Source organism: Silurus meridionalis, chromosome 29 (assembly GCF_014805685.1).
Source record: "Silurus meridionalis isolate SWU-2019-XX chromosome 29, ASM1480568v1, whole genome shotgun sequence".
Taxonomy (NCBI): domain Eukaryota; kingdom Metazoa; phylum Chordata; class Actinopteri; order Siluriformes; family Siluridae; genus Silurus; species Silurus meridionalis.
In genome coordinates, this window is record NC_060912.1 from 410,641 (window position 1) to 433,882 (window position 23,242).

The window sequence follows — 23,242 nt, forward strand, 5'->3', positions numbered from 1 at the left end:
CAATCAGCTGGGTCGGGGGTGGTGGGGGTGTTTAGAAAAGGTTTTTTTAAAGAAAATATCCAAAGATTTCGCACTTCTTTGTTGTACATGTTCTCTGCTTTTTCCTTCTCTTCTTTTTTTTTTTTTCCATGTGAATTCCAGTCGTAGACTCTGAGCTGTTCTGATCTGATCTGCTGGGGTTGATATTGGCAGTAGTCGTAGCGTTTTGAAGGAAACATGTTCCTGTTATGAATTTAAGCTTCTCAAAGTTTCTCTTGATGCAGCCCACAGTCGTTATGTGCTTCTCTGTTCTGTCTGTCTTCACACTGAAATGAAGCTCTGGTCTTGAGTTGAGTTTGTGGCAGCTGTGGGGGTCTTGAGTCGAGTCACTGAAGATTGGCCTGGTTTGCCTTATCCAGGAAACCCCTCGTCCTGCTGTGTAAATTACAGCCTCAGCAATATTTTATATAAAACTCCCTCTGTCCTGCAGTCTGGTTGGAGCTCCTGCAAGGTGATGAAGGTTTAGTTTTGAAGCACAGGACGGTTGTAAGGTTCTACTGCATGTATGATGACTGTTTGTTTACTCCAGTGGGGAAAAATAAATAAAAACATTCCAAGACCAACCTGTTTGTACTGGTGGATTTTACACACTGCTCGCATGAAAGTACACCTGTTCCTAATAAACTGGCCACTGAATGATTTCTTTGGGTTTATTCCAAACAAGAGGCAGTTTAATTCAGTTTCTCTCTGAGTGGTTGCAAATTGGGTTTATTCCAAAATCCTCTTGTTGGTCAAGAAACCACTCATGATTGTGCAGAAGGAATAATATTCAGATCTACAGTCAATAAAAGAACGTGTACGTGGTAGAAAGTTAAAGCCGTAACCCAAACAGGAGATATTTATATAGAAGTTCTGTTCCTGCAGATGTTTTGCTCTCAGATCCTGTGAAGCCTCCAGGGCCTGTGTGCTCGTGGTATTGGCGTGTTCTTAACCTGACGGTGGCGTTTTGAGGAAAACAAACGCGTCTCTTCATGTGAACGAGCCCTGAGGATATTCCACACTCCTATACAATGACTTCTGGAGCTTCAAGTGCTTAAGCTGTGAGCAACATTGGTTCAAGCGCAGTGGTGTCCAGTCTTCTCCACTGAGGACCAGTGTAGGTGCAGGTTTTCATTTTCACTGGTTTGGGATGAAGACCTGCACCCACACTGACTCTTTGTGGAGAAGAGTGGAGACCCTGTGAACATTGTTCTACCACATGTTACATACTCCACATCTCGCCTTTGAGCTGAATCTTCATCTTCAGGAAGAGGGTGAAATCCGCACAAGACAAATCTGGCAAACGAGGTGGGTGCAGAAGTGAGATCGTGAGGATCGTTCTCCGAAGATCGTCATGCACGAGTTGCCGAAAGGTTTGGATATTTTCAGGTCCTGAGCTCATTGAAGGTCTTCCTGATCTCTTGTCTTGATGTTTTTCTGCTCTTGTAGTTGAATTAGATTCAGGGAATGTTTCTTTGATGGAGGAGGAAACTATAAAACGCAGAAGAAAACGGTGCCCTGACACTTCACCAGCTGTATCGAACCTGCTGTGTGTGTGTTCACAATGAAACAATATTTATCTCTGATATATATTTTGATATTTAAATGTAGTTCAGGGCCATAAATGTCATGGTGCATGAAGTTCATGAAGTCAAATCTCTCTAACATTTAATGAGAGTTAAAGAAAGTCGCATTAATTAGCGAATGCATAAGGGGTTTATGAAGGGCTTATGCAGGTTCAGATTCATGGACTCGTACGAACACTACACTGAATTAAATGTACCAATATTTCTATGCATGCATGCAGGAGGAGAACGAACATCTGTACTGATAGTGAAGGAGGGAATTCAGTATCACCAGTAGAGGGCAGTATTGTATAAAATACTGAGATGAAGTTGAACGTTTAGGACCAGGCAGAGACGGAGCACAGTGAAAAACCTTTTCTTAAGAAAAAACAAACACAATTGTGTCCTGGTGTCAGACCTCCTGAATAAGTATAAATAATTTAATAAATGGAGAAATTTGGCATAAAAAAGGCACTTGGACCTCTGACCTTTAACACGTTCTCCGACACCGAATAACAAAATGGCAGCATTTATAAATTCAGGATTTCTGAAAAATATATTTTCTTTATTGATTATTGTTTAATGTAACATTTCAAATTAAATATTTTAAAATTAAATCTAAAACACAAACCTGGCCACTTTATTAGGAACACCTGTACACCAGGTAATGTGAGAAATTGACCAATCAGCATCCACCAGCTGCCATCAGACACATTTACATTACAGCACAGTGAAATGCTTTAAGCCCAGTTTATTAGGAAGTTGTGTTCAGAGCACAGCATTACAGTGACACCCTGAAGCAGAGAGGCTTAAGGGCCTTGCTTTAGGGCCCGACTTATTTACAGGATTTACTAAAGTGCACAATCGGGTTTTGTTGACGCATAATTTGCTTCTAGATCTTTACCAGACCGTGTGTAAGATTTAAAGCACACAGTGTATGACTGCAGTAGAAAAACATTTCTGTACATTTTTATTGTTTTTCTGGGAAAAGCTGAATTCAGTCATTATTAGCACTTATTGAACATTTATAGAGACACCAGTGCCCTCGAGGACGGATTGATGAGAAACCCAACAAACCTCCGATCCTCCAGGAGAAAACTCCCGTAAATATCTTCATTCTGCTCTTCTGGAGTAGAAACAAACCCATGATCTTCAAAACTCTTCTTTCTTTTTGTTTAAATATGTTATATTTAAAAAATATATATTTCAGCTGCAAAGATTATTTTTCTATTAACATGAAATAAACAAAAATGATGGAAATGAAGAGCACAAATTAAAATAACATTATGACATTTTCTGTCAGCAGTTTGTTGCCATCGTGATTTCATTTTTTTTTTTTTTTTGTTTGCTGCAGCATTTTTTTTGTTTGACTTAATTGTTTATGTATTTGTTTGCTAATAAAATAGACTGCAAACCAGAAACCTACAGAAAAGATCATTAAATGTCCTGCTAATAAAAGGCATGATTTTGATTGGCTGAAAGTCATTACACGTTTAGGCTTTAACACAGGGGGACTTTTATATTTGTGAATCCTGATTTAGGTTAAGTCTCAGAGATAAGAATTCGTACCTTGTCCTGTCACTGGTACAGGAACCTATGAATATACACCTTCCGTGTGCATGTTCCACCTGGAGGACGGTCTCCTGGAGCACGGTCTTGTCGTGTACCTTGAACACATTTCTCTAAAATCAAATTATGGTCCAATTATGTGCCTTGAAGGTTTTAAAGGTCCACTGTATCTGTTTTTCCAGATAAAACACAATTGTACAAAACATGAAGTTTACAGCATCACTGACAATGTAATCCTATTTTTTGTATTTGGAGAATTTCAGCTCAGGGTTTGAGATGAAGTCTAGTCTTTCTCAAGATCCTGTAACAAACTGCAGGTTTTAAATGTGCTGCAAAACCGAACCTTTTACTAAGCGCTTAATATGTACGTACCATCTGGAGTTACATAAACACCATAAGTGATTAATTAACGCTGGGGATTTGGTTCGGTGTAATTGGTTACATTTAATGCCAAATAAGTTCCTCTTCTGTGCATAAGAACAGTGTGTAGGAGTGTTTGAGGAGAGATTTAGATGTTGCTGGAGCAACAGGATGTGAGTGAGCTTTGCCATGGGAAAAGAGCAGAGGCTGTTCATGACAATTCATCCTGTACTGATGGCAGCAGACTGTGCAGCTAGTCACTTTTCACAATTAAACTACCTAACTCTAACAATGTGCGTAGGCAGCCGACGCGTTGTGTACAAGACTCCATAATCATGGTGCTCGTTGACCTCAGGGGGCTCGCTGTGTTCTGCACTGCTATTTCAGACCCACTCAGCTTGTGTAATAAGTCAGTGAAGTTACTGTTAGTGTAGAAATGTTCAATAAAATCACATGCCATGACTTTCTTAATTCACGTTTTAAAAGCTGTCGTAAAAAATCATGCATTGCCTTGTAATAATAATATGAAGATCTCTACACACCAGGCAATGTCCAAATCAGCCAATCCTGTTCCAGCAGCACAGAGCACTACACCGAGCAGATGCAGCTCAAGATCTTTGTGAATTCAGTGATTTGTAACCGTGGCATGATTAGGTGTTGCAGGTGTTTGTTTTTTCATAACCTGTGAATCTCCTGGGATTATTTACACACAGTGGTGCAAAAAACAAAAAACATCTAGTGAGTGGCAGTTCTGTAGAAGCATGAGGATCTCATTAATGAGAGAATACTGAAAAATATGACCAGACGTGTTTGAGCTGTGAGGGTTTGGAATGAGTTTTATAACTCAAATCTTTGTACAAATACAATGAGCAGAACCTGCTCAGAATCAGCTGAACCTCAGGACCAGACAACCACATCCAGGTTACAGCATTAGTGCTGCCTGAGGCTGATTACTCATAAATAATCATTTATACTTCTTTAAATATATGTAGCGTATGCTGGAGATGAACGATCTGCTGTGGTGACCTCTAATGGGAGCAGCCGAAAGAAGAAGAAGAAGAAGAAGAAGAAGAAGAAGAAGTGTTTGGTGGACGTGGAAGACTAGAACAGTTGTGTGAAGATGTGTAAGATGATGGGATGATGAGATGATTAAGTGATCTGGTTACACAGAGACCTCCAAAAACTGCATGAGCTTGATGCTCATATCAGGTCTCCTCCTCTTTTGGACGTAATTCAGTTTATCAGATTTGTAAAATCCAAAGCAACTTAAACTAGAGAGAGAGAATAGTGTATAATAAAAGCGTTTACTGAGAAGGTTGGATTTGACGCTTAAGATTTATCTTTTATACTGCAGTGATTTTTATTTATTCTGTGAGAAATGTTTTAAAACACAGAAATACAGAGAGATGAATGAGTATGGCCTCCTGAACCTTCTCACAGTTTCTAGTGTTAAAAACCTGAATCTAAAATGGTCTTAATTGGGATTATGCAGGTCATAATATTGAAGTGTGGAGATGAACATCCATTGTTATAAAACCCATAATTTAGTTCTTGTGTAACTGAGCATCACAGATAGTCGAATAAGTCCATGTGTGTAGTTTTCATGTGATCTTCACAAAGCTGGGCTTCATGGAGCAGTGCTGAGAATCAGAATCTTTTCTAATGGCAGGAACCTCTTTTAGCAGAATAAAGCTCTCCTTGTTCAGAAATAGGATGAGGAACATAAGAGCTCAAGGTGATGATTTGGCCTACAAATTCCCCAGATCTCAATTTGATCAACCGTCTGAAGAGAAGAGACAAGTCTGATCCACCGAGGTTCTTCTCCATGTCACAACTTACAAGATTTACAGAATCTGTTGCTACGTCTCGGTGCCAGAGATCACACCTTCAGAGTCTTGTGGAGTCCAGACCTTGAGGAGGCAGAGATGTTTTGGATGTACAAGGAGGAACTACACAATATAATGCTGGTGGTTTTAATGTTAGGGCTGATCAGTGTGTTTAGAAAGATACTTATTTAGGATTTTATTTATCTTCATCAATTCTGGCTCCCTCATCTGTTTTTATCTGTAATTTGGTCTCTAACACTTTTCAGCCTCAGTGAATGAGTCCTGAAAACCATCGAATTATTTAAGATCGTTCATTACATGGAAAATCTCATACCGACGAGGAATTTATCAGCAAGCTGTTGTAGTACGATGTAGAATTGAGCTCGACATTGTACCTGCATGTGTTCACACGGCTAAACGATACTGCTGATCTCATTGTCTGCTCATCAAGCTTTTCTTCTCCATTATCAAACAAACCATTAAAACAATGTAAAGGTTTGAACAGAAGACTATGACTCAGTGCTGATATTCATGTGTAAACAGAGTGCTAAATGTCTTCAGGCAATCGTGACACCATCTTAATGGAAGTGTCATGGAGCGAGCAACAAATGGGTCCTAATCATGGCAGTGCATTAATGAGAAGGTGAACGCGGGACTGAGGGAAGAAGGACCGAGGGCACGATATAAAAGGAAGGGTCAGGAAGCCTCCAAATGTTCTCTAAAGAGAAGTTTTGTCTTCACCTACGCAAACACCTTTACCATCATCTAAAGGTGTCGGTGTGGGTGGAAGTAAAACAAATTGCTTGAAGGGAGGTTAAGATGTGAATCTGCACAAGAGACGGTTATTTTCAGTATAATTTGTGATTCTTATTCTTGCTCTTCGTCTTGTTTCGTCTTCGTCTGCATGAGAATTCATCTATGAGGTTTATTTCATGCAGAAATGTACTTAATTGTTTTTAATCTTCTAATGAATAATATCAGCATTGATAATATCACCATCCATAATAACACGCTTATATATTTCTGTGTAAACGCGGGTGGACTGGGTATGTTTTTCTCCAATTTAGTAAATCATCAGAAAAATGAAAAACAGTCTGATGAAGTGTTTCAGTAATGAAGTAAAAACAAAAAGATTTTGCTCTGAATCTGGTCGCATGCAGCATGAAAGCAAGTGCAGTTTGAGTAATGTGCTGTTCTGCTGCCGCAAATATAATTCATTAATAAACCATCCAAATAATGGAAGATCTCTCTGCCCTTGTGTGTGACAGCTTAAACATTTGTCATCGCTCTACTAAGGAGAGTGGAGCTCTCAGAGACGTAGACGTAGACAGAGACAGAGTCTTGAGCTCGGAAATGTCACTCACTTTCTGCCTTCTGAGACACCATATGATTATAGGAGTTAATACCTGAGATGGACAGACACTACTTTTATTCCAATTGCCTAATAAACAGAAACATACAGTCGATAATCTCAACGCATTGATGCTTTTACTCAGGAATTTAATATAAACCATTATTACTATTGAAGAAAAACACTGGAACAGCGTCAGTAGAAATGGCAGCACTGACACTTTCTCAGTCTTATAGCACATGGAGTTGATGGTAATTTCCACAATAAGCACTGGTTATCTAATGACACCACTGTAACCCTGCTCTAGAAGATTCAGGTGCCCATGATAGTTTCTTCAGCACTTTTTACAATTTTCAGAATGTAAGAATCATGTGGCAATCAAAAACTCCCTTAGATGATATGAGGAAGAAACCTTAAGAGGAACCAAACTCAGAGAGGAACCCATCCTCATCCTGGCATGTAAATGAGCACGATCGTTATGTGAACTTCATATCTTCATATCCACTCGTTTAAAAAAGCCTCCTGTTCATATTGATATTTTTATTAGTTAAAAACGTGATATATTTGTATTTGTATCATGTACAATTGCAGACTGTCTCCAAATCTGTCACCATTTTGGACCATGTATCAGCCCCTCTACTCCCCTAATCATCAATATTTCTCAAGTTTATTAGACAATTTTGTATAAAATACCCAAACCAGCCATCAGACACCAAAACCCTGCCATGGAGAAGCACTTTTGATGCTCTTGACTTCAATCTACATGAACATGTGCTGCTGCCACATGATTAGAAAATGCCATGGAAATGCAGGTGTTTCCAATAAAATGGACAGCAAACATCACAAAGAATGATAAGTTCACATTGAATTCTCAGCTTGATTATCAGCCTCATCCACATCCCTCTCTGTCTCATTACCTGAGGAGAAATCCACTCGTGGCATTTGATGAATCAGCAGCTCATTTCCTTGACTGATCGCAGTTCGGGGGAGAAATAATCACTGAGTAATTGAATGTGTTCAGTTCTGCAGGCAGAATAATCATTTAAATGTTTAAAAGGTTTCTGCAGCACCATTTAGACAAAGTGTGGAATTGCTCTACTCATGATGAGTATGTTACAGGACAGGAGGACCTTCTGATGGACGTGATGGACCTTCTAACAGCTGAGATTTGATTTCCTTGTAGTGTAGATTTATTCTCTCAGTTATCTTTTATGAAATCCTGTTTTTTCCCTCCCTCTGTTAAATGGGTTTTTGAGCCATTGATGATGGTGGTGATGAAGAGGAGAACATCTTGGTTTGAAGATTATGTAAGGTGTTGGATCTGAAGGGCAGGTGGTGCGATTGCAGGACAAAATGACTCGCAGGATCTCTTCTGTTGATAGATGAGAAAAATGAGTTAATGAAAAAGTAGAAGAAATGTGATAGTGGTGCAGGACTTGAAGGTAAAGGTGAGGGTCTGTCAGATTTGACCAATCATCTCATCATAGAAGGTGGTGAAATCCTCAGCTGTCAGCGAGGAAGAAGCAGGTGGAACTGGTGGAATAAATGTTGTACAGTTTGCATGTGCAGATTCTTCCATCTTTTGTTTGTAGAAAGCAGTCAGATTTTGGATTCAGAATTTGGACAGGAGATGTGATCTTTTCCTCGTTCTCTCTGCTGCTCTTAATTCTCTGATATTTTGATTAATATAAATTTGTGTTATTAAAATACATATAACAGGATATATTTTTGCCATTTTTTATCTTTTTGGCTGCCGTTCAGAACTTTAGTATCTTGGATGTTGTTTTCCGGACCAACCTGCGTATGGGTACGGTACTAACACCTCACACGTTATTTTATGAGGATTGAGAAAATTCAATCTCAGTGCGGGGTGTCGGATTACGAATTTATTTTAAACCTAACCCTAAACCCTAACCCCTAACCCTAAACCTAACCCTAAACCCTAACCCAGAAGCCTAACCCTAAACCCTAAACATTAAACCTAACCCTAAACCCTAACCCCTAACCCTAAAGCCTAACCCTAAACCCTAAACCTTAAACCTAACCCTAAACCCTAACCCAAAAGCCTAACCCTAAACCATAAACATTAAACCTAACCCTAAACCCTTACCCCTAACCCTAACCCTAACCCTAAAGCCTAACCCTAAACCCTAAACCCTAACCATAAAGCCTAACCCTAAACATTAAACCTAACCCTAAACCATAACCCCTAACCCTAAAGCCTATCCCTAACCCTAAACCCTAAACCTAACCCTAAACCCTAACCCTAAACTCTAACCCTAAAGCCTAACCCAAAACCCTAAACATTAAACCTAACCCCAACCCTAAAGCTTAAACCTAACCCTAACCCCAAACCTAACCCTAAATCTAACCCCAAACCCTAACCCTAACCCCAAACCCTAACCCTAACCCTGAACCCCAAACCCGAACCCTAAACCTAACCCTAACCTCCAAACCCTAACCCTAAACCTTAACCCTAAACCTTAAACCTAACCCTAAACCCTAAACCTAATCCCCTAACCCTAAACCCTAAACATTAAACCTAACCCTAAACCTTAACCCCAACCCTTGAGCCTAACCCTAAACCCTAAACCTAATCCCCAAACCCTAACCCTGAACCCTAAATCTAACCCTAAACCCTAACCCTTAACCTAACTCTGAACCCTAACTCCAACCCTAAAACTTAACCCTAACCCCTAACATTTAACCCCCCAAACCCTAACCCTAAACCCCTAAACCTAAACCCTAAACCCTGTGCTCTGCACAGTCCTGTTCAGGGGTTTAGATGTTCAGGTGTGTTTTTCAGAAACAAAACTGTAGCTTTTGTTGTTTTCACAACTCTTAATTAAATAGTTGGAATAAAGAAAAGAAATTGGAGCTACTTATAAAACAAGGCTGATAGACCGCGATTCTTTTTCTTTAAATAAATAGTGAATATTTTAATTCCGTATTCACTAAAGATTCACCGTCTTCTCAATTTTAGAACAAACAATTCCTTTGGGAAGAAGATGAATAAGAGCATGTAAAGGAAGCTAATGAAGAAGGCACAAAGTTTTATTCTTCACTTCTGATTTGCTGAAACAGAGATTTTTTCTCTTTCGGTTTGTTTGGTCTGTAGGAGACCAGACCTGTGTGAGGTGTGAATGTTAGAGGTTGGAGTTACTCTGTTGGCATCGCTGCACCTGGTGCAAAGCTCTTTAACCTCTTAATGCTCCAGAGATGTTGAGCTTCAGATTAGTTTGTTCTCCGACTCCAGCACAGGATTTGTGATTCAAATAATTTTACTCTTCTGTACTTTTATATGTGGAACAATATATTTAACACATTATAAATACTGCTGTTTTAATTGTTTTTACGATTATTTATATAATTCAAATATCGAATACTTTTACAGACTCAACAGACAGAGTCAAGAGTAGATCCTAAAATAACAGATCTGTATTTCTATCATTACTGCGTACTAGTTAATAAAGTACGTTTATTTTTCTCCACTGCTGTAGAGATGATTGTATGTGTCCCAGGATTTCTGCATAAGAATTATTTTAGCTTCCACGATGTTTTGGCTGCAGATGGACCCTGTGCAAAGCCAGTTTAAGTCATTTATACTATTTTAAATTGTATGTTATGCAGTTCTGAGTGACAGAAATGTGTTGAAGCCCTATTGTCAGCAGATTGTGAGTTTTTTCTGGAATATGTCACTGCCGTCTGTAGCTGGTGGTTTTAGAGAGCAGAAATGGACACATGGTCTGGGTGCGTGGGACGGAAATACTTCACTCCTATCGATCAGAGTGACGTTAAACAATCCTGGGCGTACGTAAGCTCATGTATAGAGTAGAGGGCAGTTAGAGCTTTCATTCACCTGCTCAGCTGCTCTGTAATTTACTGTTGTGTAATAGACGCGATCTGACAAATGAAAAATGACCAGGATTAAAATCTCTCCAAATGTAGTTTTTTTTTAAATAAAATAAAATAATTAGTACATTGGCAGTCCATGTCTGTATTTAAAATCAGCTTTAGGTTATAAAATCATGACAATAAAATGTATTTGACTGGTTCTATAATAAAAAAATTACATTAATGATTTAGAATATTGACAGAAGGAGAAAGTTCATATTTTCTTTAATCTGTGAATAAGTGGATAAAGAGGATCTTTCATAAGAACAAATGATCACCACACCATGAGCCTGCTGCAGATGTTCTGTTTCATAACAGTATCACATTGAAATCAAAGCTAACTGATGTTCTGCAGATCGTTCTGCTTCATCCAGCTGATGCATTTTTACATCAGAGATCAGCTGTCAGACCTCTACTGCCTCTGTGAACTGCTTGGAAAAATGTTGCACCAGAATGAATCTATTCTACAACCACACACACACACACACACACACACACACACAAATAATTCAGCAAAGTCTATCAAAAAGTAATCATTTAAAAAGTCTTAGCAGGTGTAGATCACAGCAGTGTCAGGATTATGGCCATGAACTTCATTACCCATCAGCCCCTGCACATCACATGACGTAGCCATGTGACACCAATGACACTTGTTCCTTAATTATCATTCTTAATTAGCACATGGACTCGAGTCTCACCTTCCACCTCACTGTGTCGCACATTTCCATAGTTTGTGTTTGGTTCATATTCTCACTCAGGTTGAGGTTTGTGTTTGCTCTCACATCTGCTCTCTGTTTTTAGCAGACAAATGAGAATTTATTCATATATTACTATGATCTGCTAAAGAAATATATCATACACTCAGTCAAGTATCACACGTTTGTAGAATCTGATTACGTGTCCAGTGATCTTCATATTCATGTGGTTTTACTGATACAGGATGGAAAATAACACCAGATTTAACATTGAGATTAAAAATATTCAGCTTTTAATTAAAAATCAGTGAAATAAAAAGGGAAAAAATTATAAATATATTTATAAAAGAATTACAAGAGAATAAAATTGAAATTAAAATCTACTATAATTAAAAACAAAATTACAATAAAACTAGATTTTACAGAATCTTTCTGGAAGGCAAAAAAAAACCCTCAAATAAATAATTAATGAGTAACTGTAGATAAAATATGAATCAGTAAATTCTGTTCTCAATAAACAATTGTTCCCTGATTTGGGAAAGATATTTATCTCACTCTGTGAAATTAGAACGCTTGGCAGAATTTCCCACAGGGCGTCTTGTTGAGACCAATTATAAATGTGTGAAGTGAAGTAGCTGCTGCAGAAGTTCAGGAGTTGAATAAAGTTAGATTCTCTGAACTGCTATTTGTGGTTATATTTTGCAAATACAATATGACTTTGCAGCAGCCTTGAGATTCCCCCTGTGTTCCTGGGGCCACAGTCACAGAGCTGAGTTTAGCATCGGCCAAAGTTCTGGTCTAAATATACACACAAACAAAAATAAATGATATATATATATATATATATGGAACACTAAGTAGCTGCAGATGGAGAGTGTGGATTGCAGTGGTTTGTTTGGTTCACCTGCAGTAATAAACGCGAGTGTATATTTATAATTAAGGTGATTGGAAGACAGTCTGATCATCAACATCCCCAAACAGCTGATAAAACATGAATTGACAAATTCTTGCTTGCTCTTTGTTAGAAAGATGATCATCAATGCAGACACTTTGAGAACATCTTGAAAGACCATCTGCATCAAAGTCATGGCTGTCAGCTCGGCTTTGTTGCTTAAATGAAAATGTTGATAGACCAGACAGCCATCTGTAGGTTGTTGTGTTTCATTTGGCAGAAATGAGAACAAGTCCTTAAACAAGTATCAACTGGGGCATTTCTCAGTAAGAAACCCACTGATGCATCATCATCATCATCATCATCATTAACATCTCTAATAGGGTGTAACCTCAAGGTCAGTGGTGCATCATTTCCCTGATGACTGTTTGTCAAATCAATTGAGATTCAATAATAAACACTGTAATACAGCAGCTTAAAATAAAAATAAAACAATAAATAATATAAATCTAACATTAATAAATGAGTCTGGATAATATCCCTCTGATATCCAGTGCAACAACGGCGAGGAAAAACTCTGAGTTCATGAGAAAGAAACCTTGAGAGGAACCGGACTCAGAAGGGAACCTCATCCTCATCCTCAACTCCAGATAACCACTCATTATAGTTCCATCATCTGTTTACTGTTCCTAAACCAGTTCAGCAGACAATAGTTTATATTTATTACAGTCCAAATCCATACTCATGGTTCCTACAGCAGATTGTTTCTATGAACTGAAGTGCATTTTTACGTATGTTAGGTGCAGAAGATTTATTTATTTATTTATTTTTTACAGATGGTTTGTTTAGTGTTGGTTACAAAAAGTGTTTGAGTTAAATCTACTCTCTGGAAGGTTCTGAGGTCAAATCCCACCACTGCTGGTCATAAATCCATCCACTGACCACCAACATCTGGAAATCTACCTTCTGAATGAAGGATCATTACCAAATGAGTAAATTTAATGCACAATCATGTTTAATCAGTTACCTACTGTGGAGATGCTTTATATAATATAATCACTCACTCACACTCCACAGTCCATGTGCTGTTACCAGAACAATGATAGCTCTAAAGCATCAGGAGGTCACCTCTAGCACTTTGCAGCTTCTATACTTTGATAGTAATATTATTTCCTGCATGCTTAAAGAGTTGTAAAGAGGTTCATCAATTCTGATTCACTTCTCGAGGTCTAACACAGACCCTGCTTTTCACATGAATTTTAATCCGAAGGGTTTCTTCTCTGTGGCTGGAGTTTAAAATTATATGTGAGCAGGTCTATGTATCTAAAAGTAGACTCTAGGCTTTTAGACGATTATGAGATAAAGTAACACATAAAAACGGACGTCTGCAATAAATATTAAGAGTAAAGAGTATTTGTATCACACAGCGAGGGGTGTGTGTGTGTGTACTACCAATGCAAATATCCACAGTTAGAAATAAAACACATTCTTGGTATAAATACTGTCCAAAATGCATATGTGTAGAAAGTGCTGTCCATAACAAGAAATAAGGAATATAAATGCAAGAGAGAAGCCAGCAAACATTAACAGAAAGTTAAAAGATGACATAAAAAAACACCTGTGATCCCAGGGGAAGCATGGTGGTGGAAGCATCACCATACAGGCTTGATTCTCTGTGAATAGTAAAGAAACTGAGTGTAGTGAGACGGCAGGTGTTTCATCAACAACAGAAACATACAATCAAAACACCTAAAGATGGTTTCCTATAGATCTCTTACATAATTGAAGTGAGCGGTTTAAACACTCCTACTGAACCCTGGGAGAAGCATTACATTCAGCGAAATACTACAAAACAGAACACTGAAGACAGTAGGGTTTATACGCCATAGATAATTGTTCAGGCACCTGTATTAATGCTGAAGTTAAGACCAAACATTTGACTCTGCAGAAAGATAAAACCATTGGAATGAAGGATAAGGGTTGAGGGATAAGAGAAAAGACATAAATATGACTGGAGAACGGTTCTCCAGTCATATTTATGTGTTAGATCACTTCTATTGGAGGAAGGAGAACGCCTGAGGTCTGGTGAAATGGCTGACTCTAAAAGCTCTATGGAGGGCCATGAATGATGGCAGTGAGGAAGGTTCCACCCTAAAGCACCCTGTGCTTCACTGCTGTAACTCTGCCATTGCTGGAGAAGAGTGTAGAGTGGATAGAAACACTTCTGGGGTTTTAAACAGCAGTGATCCATCAGCACCTGCCGTCTCTGCACACCACACCATTCTATTTATTTTATTTCAAAATCACACAATGATCAACAACTAATTCTTGTTTTTATATAAAGATTAATTTACTAAAACAATTTCATAAATGTATTTATTTATTACAGTCTCATGTGTCCAATAATTTTAAGTGAAACATCTGGAGCACACTGATCTCTACCTCGTGGATACATCTGGAGACGGGATCTTTACAGTAGTTTACTTTTATTTGCATTTGATTTATTTTTATAAGTTCTTCAGACGGAGTGTAAGTGAGAGCTCTGTGTCAGCCCTGTCACTCAACTTGTGCTTTGGTATCTAATTAAAAGTGGAATGTGATTATGTGATGACGTGTTCAGAGATGCTGAGTTTAGCAGAAAATAAAATGCTTTTACAGGGCGTGTGTGTCAGTTTTCTCTCTTTTTATCCATTTACAAATAATTTATAAAGAATAAATACATTTTTCATATAATAGAACATAAAGGAAAAACAAATAATTCCCCAATGTGGAACTGTGTACAGGTGACTGTGTACAGGTTATTGTGTACAGGTGATGTGTACAGGTTATTGTGTACAGGTGATGTGTACAGGTGACTGTGTACAGGTGACTGTGTACAGGTGACTGTGTACAGGTGACTGTTTACATGATTGTGTACAGGTGATTGTACAGGTGACTGTGTACAGGTGATAGTGTACAGGTGACGTGTACAGGTGATTGTGTACAGGTGATTGTGTACAGGTGATTGTGTACAAGTGATTGTGTACAGGTGATTGTGTACAGGTGATTGTGCACAGGTGACTGTGCACATGTTATTGTGTACATGTGATTGTGTACAAGTAATTGTGTACAGGTGACTGTTTACATGAGATTGTGTACAGGTGACTGTGTACAGGTGACTGTGTACATGTGATTGTGTACAGGTGATTGTGTACAGGTGACTGTGTACAGGTAACTGTGTACAAGTGATTGTGTACAGGTAACTGTGTACAAGTGATTGTGTACAGGTGATTGTGTACAGGTGACTGTGTACAGGTGATTGTGTACATGTGATTGTGTACAGGTGATTGTGTACAGGTGATTGTGTACAGGTGATTGTGTACAGGTGACTGTGTACATGTGATTGTGTACATGTGATTGTGTACAAGTAATTGTGTACAGGTGACTGTATACATGAGATTGTGTACAGGTGATTGTGTACAGGTGATTGTGTACAGGTGATTGTGTACAGGTGACTGTGTACAGGTGATTGTGTACAGGTGACTGTGTACATGTGATTGTGTACAGGTGATTGTGCACAGGTGACTGTGTACATGTTATTGTGTACATGTGATTGTGTACAGGTGATTGTACAGGTGACTGTTTACATGAGATTGTGTACAGGTGACTGTGTACAGGTGACTGTGTACATGTGATTGTGTACAGGTGATTGTACAGGTGATTGTGTACAAGTGATTGTGTACAGGTAACTGTGTACAAGTGATTGTGTACAGGTGACTGTTTACATGAGATTGTGTACAGGTGACTGTGTACAGGTGATTGTGTAGAGGTAACTGTGTACAGGTGATTGTGTACAGGTGATTGTGTACAGGTGATTGTGTACAGGTGACTGTGTACATGTGATGTGTACAAGTGATTGTGTACAGGTGATTGTGTACAAGTGATTGTGTACAGGTGACTGTTTACATGAGATTGTGTACAGGTGACTGTGTACAGGTGATTGTGTAGAGGTAACTGTGTACAGGTGATTGTGTACAGGTGATTGTGTACAGGTGATTGTGTACAGGTGACTGTGTACATGTGATTGTGTACATGTGATTGTGTACAAGTAATTGTGTACAGGTGACTGTATACATGAGATTGTGTACAGGTGATTGTGTACAGGTGATTGTGTACAGGTGATTGTGAACAGGTGACTGTTTACATGAGATTGTGTACAGGTGATTGTGTACAGGTGACTGTGTACAGGTGATTGTGTACAGGTGATTGTGTACAGGTGATTGTGTACAGGTGACTGTGTACAGGTGATAGTGTACAGGTGATTGTGTACAGGTGACTGTTTACATGAGATTGTGTACAGGTGATTGTGTACAGGTGACTGTTTACATGCGATTGTGTACAGGTGATAGTGTTCAGGTGACTGTGTACAGGTGATTGTGTACAGGTGATTGTGTACAGGTGACTGTGTACAGGTGATAGTGTACAGGTGATAGTGTACAGGTGATAGTGTACAGGTGATAGTGTACAGGTGATTGTGTACAGGTGACTGTGTACAGGTGATAGTGTACAGGTGATTGTGTACAGGTGACTGTTTACATGAGATTGTGTACAGGTGATTGTGTACAGGTGACTGTTTACATGCGATTGTGTACAGGTGATAGTGTTCAGGTGACTGTGTACAGGTGACTGTGTACAGGTGATTGTGTACAGGTGACTGTTTACATGAGATTGTGTACAGGTGATTGTGTACAGGTGACTGTGTACAGGTGACTGTGTACAGGTGACTGTGTACAGGTGATTGTGTACAGGTGATAGTGTACAGGTGATTGTGTACAGGTGATTGTGTACATGTGCAACTAATCCCCTCACATTTGTTTTTATGTTCAGAAAGACACTAATTGATGGATAAATTGTGTGTAATTGGAGCTACAGGTCTAAAACTGCAATTGATATGAATGTTGTGTTTTATTCCGTGTGTGTTGTGTTGTTTCTTTCTTGCCCTCTTTTCTTGTGGTCTTCATTATTGTGCATTGAAAGGAGGCTTTGCATCTGAATTAACACTATAAATTTCTCACATGAACACAATCACAGCTCAGCACAGGCTTTTCAGAAGGCTTTCTATCATTAAACAGATGTTTGTAGATGTTTGACAATATGAAAGATAAAGGTGATCTTGCTAAAGACTACCACCATGTCATAACTTTCAGAGCCTGAAACTATGACACATCATCATATTCACCTTCCATCCATCAGTGATGTGAGCTACAGCTACTTAGTTATTCATCACCCAAACATTCAGAGAGAAAGAGACTGATGAGCTGGGAGTAGATCAGGCTTGGTGCACACTCTAGTTAGGGATTACTGAATAAAGTAAAACAGGTGTGTGTTGGTGTATTCATGTGTCATCATTATTAATCAATACAACTCTGATGAGTCCTAAAGCATTTATATCTCCATGTTCTGGAATGGAGGATGCATCAGCTGGATGAGTATCAGTGGTTTGTGTTGTCAGAAGGAATAAAACTTGGAATCACAAAAACACAAATCCTGGTTAACTGTGCAACTTTGCTTAAGCTCAAATCTGTAAACAAGAATTAAGGCAAAAAAAAAACAAATGGCAATTATAAAAAAACAACACTTTGTCTTACTTACAGAATTCTGAATGTTATGAATGAAATGTAAACACGTTTATTTCTGGCAATAAGACTTATTTTTCCAACCATTTTCCCCGAGACCTCATAAAACACAATGTATTCATAATGCACAAAGTATTCGCTTAAAAACTTGGAAAGATAATATTCCATCTTTGCATTAACACTATCCTGTTTTATAATGTAGAATGGCCTGCGTCTTCAGCAAAAAGTCATGAGTCATGAGTGTATCCGAGTAAACAGTCCCTGATACGCTTTTGCTATTAAAGCTGTAATTGGTGTGGTATCACTCTGATTTGTCTGATTTGAACAGTTTGGAGGAAGTGAATGAATTGGATGAACTGAACACAAACATATTTGCTATTGTTTCAGGTGTGAGTTGCTTATTAGCATCGTGCAGCACTCATAACCGATTTCTAAAATACATGAACCAGATGACGGCCCTCAGAGGTGTCAGAACATTTCAGTACACTGGAGATCTCTACAGATTAAGAACTTATCTGTGCTATAACAGGACTAACATGAACACAATTTTCTTACAGATTGTATATGGTTGGTCACATGGGAAAACTTATTGTCCAAGAGTCTGTGCACAATACTCAATAAGGGCCATTATTTATAGAGATGTTCTTAATCCATCATACCTCCTACCTACCTCCTACTGACCATGATAACATGATAACAAATGCTAATTTCTGGTGGTAATGGTACGTTTTTACTTGCAAATCTTATGAAGAAATACAGAGACACAAGAATATCATGACAAACATGTTTTAAGAGTGTGGATTATAATTCTAAAGACAAGAAACCTCTATCTGGACACATTTGCAGAATATGAGCTCTGGGGAAAAGTATAAATATCTGCTACGTCATGGTAATGATTGTCTGGATTATTTGCATAGATCTTAAAAATCTAAAGAACTGTCTGATTACAAGACACTTGATATTGAATTCACTGTCCCACATATAGCAATGCCTGAGGACAAATTCCTGACCATGATGCAGTTGAGAAAAAACTGAACTCAAACTTGTACTTGAAGGAGAAAAGAGAACTGATTAGTATTTTCATCTTCTTTGTGTTCATCAGTTGAGAGATTAATATGAAATATATTAGAATACAAACCTGGACAGAGGACAAGAAAAGAACCCTGGCACACTGAGGATATGTTTATTCCTACAGTAATATGTCTGTATGAGGTTTTTACAATATTTAAACATGTTGTATATATAAGAGGTTGTGTGACTGTAAATTATTACTACTCAATCAGTAAAAGAAGGAATGGACGTGTTGACTGAAAGCGATGAGGTGCACTAAACACCCCATATGGCATTACTGGATATTTATAGCTAGTAAAGGTCAACTCACTCTTTATCATCCACAGTTAAAGACACCTCAAAGGTCAAGCTTAGTGAAGATGGTGGCCTGTCCTCAGACTCAGTGTGTGTCTATGTTTTAATGTGATTTGGTTCAGGACACTAAAATACATGCAGGAACAAAGACTCCTCCTCTTTACAGAGATTCCTGCTGATGATGGAGAGGTGGGAGGGTCTCATATAGCACTGATACAAAGCCTCAGAGATCTATTATCTACTATTGGCTCTCAGTAGGAACATGTGCAGGCCGATGACAACATTATGAGGTTTTTGTAGAGGTATGATGCATTCTGTGGAATATACAACACACCTGAATGATCTCAGCGTAGCATTCAGGGCTCATCATTTATTGGAAGTCAGGATAAAGTGAACACATTCAGGAACAGAAAAAAGATCTTCTTTATGTAGGGATCATCGGTGTGGAGATGTATCTCAGAGTTTTTGGTCACCCGTGACCAACTCATCCACTAGTTTTCTTTCTGATGCTTGGACATAAATGAGTAGGCAAACAGGAATCCTCAAAGCGATGTGCTGGGTCTGTATTTATAACCTTTCTGTTCACCCTACTGTCATTAACTGCTGACAGTCAGAAGAAGGTCATGCTGAATCATGATAGGAAATCAGAATGTTTGGGTAAAATGAGTGTAGAGGGGATACGTTCCATATTAGTGCTTTCACATCCTTTGTGTAAGCAATTTTCATGGGCTCTGATTCTTGATGAAGCAGGATCTCACTGCCAGTGGGGACAAAACAAAGAATGACTAAATTACCAAGGAATTTATTATATTTAAATTATACAAACAAATGAAGGGACTACAAAATATTCAGCAATGAAATGCAAATAGTCAAACAAATGACTAGAGAAGATATCAATTATATCAGAGAAAAACAGCAGCCATCGAGCAAGCTGGTCCAATCAAGACAAGCAGATAATGATGAAGATAGGGATCTTCACAGACACAATGTAATACTATTAACTTTAACATTGTCAAGGTCATTTAAAGGGAGTAGTGTGACATTGAATATGGATGTGGGTTAGAATGGAGGTCATGTAATAATTCTGTGAGCTGGACTGCACAATATAAGAATGTACTTATGTACTGCATATGCTGTTTATCAGAGAAATCAGAGACTGGAGGCTCGAAATGGGTTTTGTGAAAGCGGTAGCTCAGTGAGTAAAATGTTGGACTTCTGACCAGAAGGTCATGGGTTCAAATCCCACCACCTGAGCCAAAGCTGCCACTAGGATCCTTAGGTCCAATTGTTGGGTAACTGAGAGCACTGTAATGCCGTAAATGTTCCACTACGGAGAGTTAGAATAGTGTCTTGCATACTCAAATGTCAAGAAAACAAGCAGGAGATCTCATGTTGCAGTGGGTAAGGGTTAGGGTTTGTGGGTAAGCAAACAGAGTTTGGCAGATTAGAGAACCTGGTTGGAGGATTAGGGAGGTCTTTTCACTCTTCAGTGCTACATGAGAAGAGAAATGCATGAAGACCTCAGAAAAAGCCATTTTGGTGTGGACCAGGACCAATCCCTGGGATCTGTTTTCTGATTGGGATCACTTAACGATTGATCGTGCAAAGAAACAAACAAGTATTTGTGCCTCTGAGACCAGTAGCTGAGACGCCGAGTCAATAGCCGATACAGGGTTTAATCAGGGCCACTGAAGCTGCTGGTTTGTAATGAATGAAATCAAGCTGGAATAAAGTGCAAAACAAAAACAATCAATTATTCACAGACACAATTTACCTCTATTGAACATTTATTCAGTAGGGATTATTATGTGTTATGTAAATATGTTCAAAATCTATTAAATACCCTCTGCATTGGAATTGAACTGAAAGGTTTTTCTGGATTTGATTTGGAAGCTGAAAGATGTATATCTTCTGTAGTTCTGCTGATTATTGCCCTCAAAATAGACAAATAGTATGTTAACGTGGTTCTTCTCACATTCACATGGAAGTTCTTTTGTCAGCAGAATTCACTTTCTTACTAAAAAATTGGTTCAAGACTTTTGTAAAATGAGTTATTACTCTGTAAATTTTCCAGGAACCATCCATTAAAAATTTTCAGGTTCGACTTCTATTGTTAAAAATACAATTAAAGGTTTAACAACGCAAGTAAATGTAATGCTTTGAAGAGCGACAGACTGAAAATTGCCTTCAGCTGATTTTTTCAGACTAACTGACCTATTGAGTATTATTTCTCTAATAGTAGAGGATGAGGGTAAATTAATTTAACACCATTAAAGCGGGGCAGGGTGATGGTTAGAGAGGTTATATCTCTATATTCTTTTTTCTTCAGTTAGCTGATGCCTTTGTGTCAGAGGAAATCTCTTCTTCCACATGGGACCTCAGGCACCTCTGCTAACTCAGCCGTCAGCTGCTGTCAACTCTTCTGAAAGCTCTGCACATCAAAGTCGTATTTCAGGCAAGTCGTCAACTGCAGCATGTGCAGCGTGGTGCAGAACGAGCTCGAGCTCCTGTGATGTTTACGAACTCGTTTCTTCTGAAACTATTGTTTTTGGCTAGTGAAAACACGCTGAATGGTGTGGTGTGGGTGGTGAGGTTTAGATAAACACATCTGTTCTTTGTTGCTTTTGTTGCACGTAGATGAATGGCATTAGATACACGAACACACGGAGCGTTTTATTGCAGTTTCATGGGGTAGTCTGTGTTTGAAAGTTAATTGCCATTTCTCAAGATAATGAATTAGGCTCTGACTGCACATGTAACTTTTTTATGTTAATGTTAATTGCTAGTTGTCATGACTGGCTTCCTTCCATGAAATTAAAAAGATGAAATGTTCTTAATTAGCAGCCAACACATTGCAACAATCAGCTGACATCTGCACATAAATCAGGTCTTATATAAAAAGGCAGCGGTGTCTCGTGTAATCCAAATGTACATTTGAGCTTTTGCTGTTGTTTAGCTGTGGAAGGTGATTTCATTTAGTCTGGGGATTTTATTTCTGAGTGAGAGATTTATTTTTTACACTAAAAGATGTTTCTGTGTTTACAATTTGACACAATAAATAAACAGATCTGCATAAATCTTTACATTTTGTGCATGTGAATATAATTAATGATCTCAAGGATTTTGGAAAAAAACAGTAACATCTAAAACTCTTACACACACACACACACACACACACACACACACACACACACACACACATATATATATATATATGATGGGTATAACTAAAGGTGTAAGTGGTGCTGTTCTGACCACGTGCGTCACGTCTGTGGTTTCTTCATGAACAGCAGGTTAGAATAAAAGAGCAAACCTCTTTTTTTTTCATACCACTTTATATCCAGATATGTTCTTGATACCCACTTTATGAAGAACATCTTTTTGAACGTCTTTTTGTCATTTTAAAGTGGAGTAGTGAAGAAGTGGAGTATTTGAAGTATTTAAAGCTCAGTACAGTATAAACCACAAACAGCTTCTGTAATGTCAGTAATAATGATATAGAGTATTCTAGTTCTCGGTCTCAGTGGTCTCAGTGTTGTGATGGTCTCTGAATGATATATTTTCACCATCACCGTTATATCATTCACTTTTTTTATACTGAAACATGAATAAATAAATGAATAAATAAAGGACCGAATTACAGTCTATTTCCTGAACTCAGCAAAGTTCTAACAGGATCTCAGCTTGTTTATCGACTTACTGTAGTCACATAATCTTTTGTGTAAACGTAAACATTTTCGTTGAAGTGTAAATTCACTCACATTTCCAATTCAGCAGATGACAGATTTCTTTATTCTCAGATCAAAGCAGAAGGAAAGTGTAAAAGGATGTTTCACATTTTACTCTTTGATGATCAGAAAAAATGTCTTTATAGTCTTACAAAACGTTTATTAAAATATGAGCCTTCACAGTAAACTCAGATGTTCTGCTACTAATTATAGTCAAAGAAAATGGCTGATAAATTGATGTTATCCTGTTATATTAGTAAGGTATGTATCTAAAAGCAAAAACACCTGCTTGAAGACTTGCATGTCATAAATAATGGAACACTACTAATGCACGCCCCCCGTACACTGTAGGCAGCAGATACTT

The 23,242-nt window shown here is 38.3% G+C and overlaps 1 protein-coding gene across 1 annotated transcript in view; it reads left to right on the forward strand.

The window, feature by feature from the left end:
* stmn1a (stathmin 1a) overlaps nucleotides 1–602 on the forward strand; it is a 3,197-nt gene extending 2,595 nt beyond the window's left edge. The window contains exon 5 of the mRNA XM_046843647.1: nucleotides 1–602. This exon is cut by the window's left edge and continues 63 nt beyond it. The gene's annotated coding sequence lies outside the window, so the exon portion shown is untranslated.
* Nucleotides 603–23,242: the final 22,640 nt, after the last annotated feature.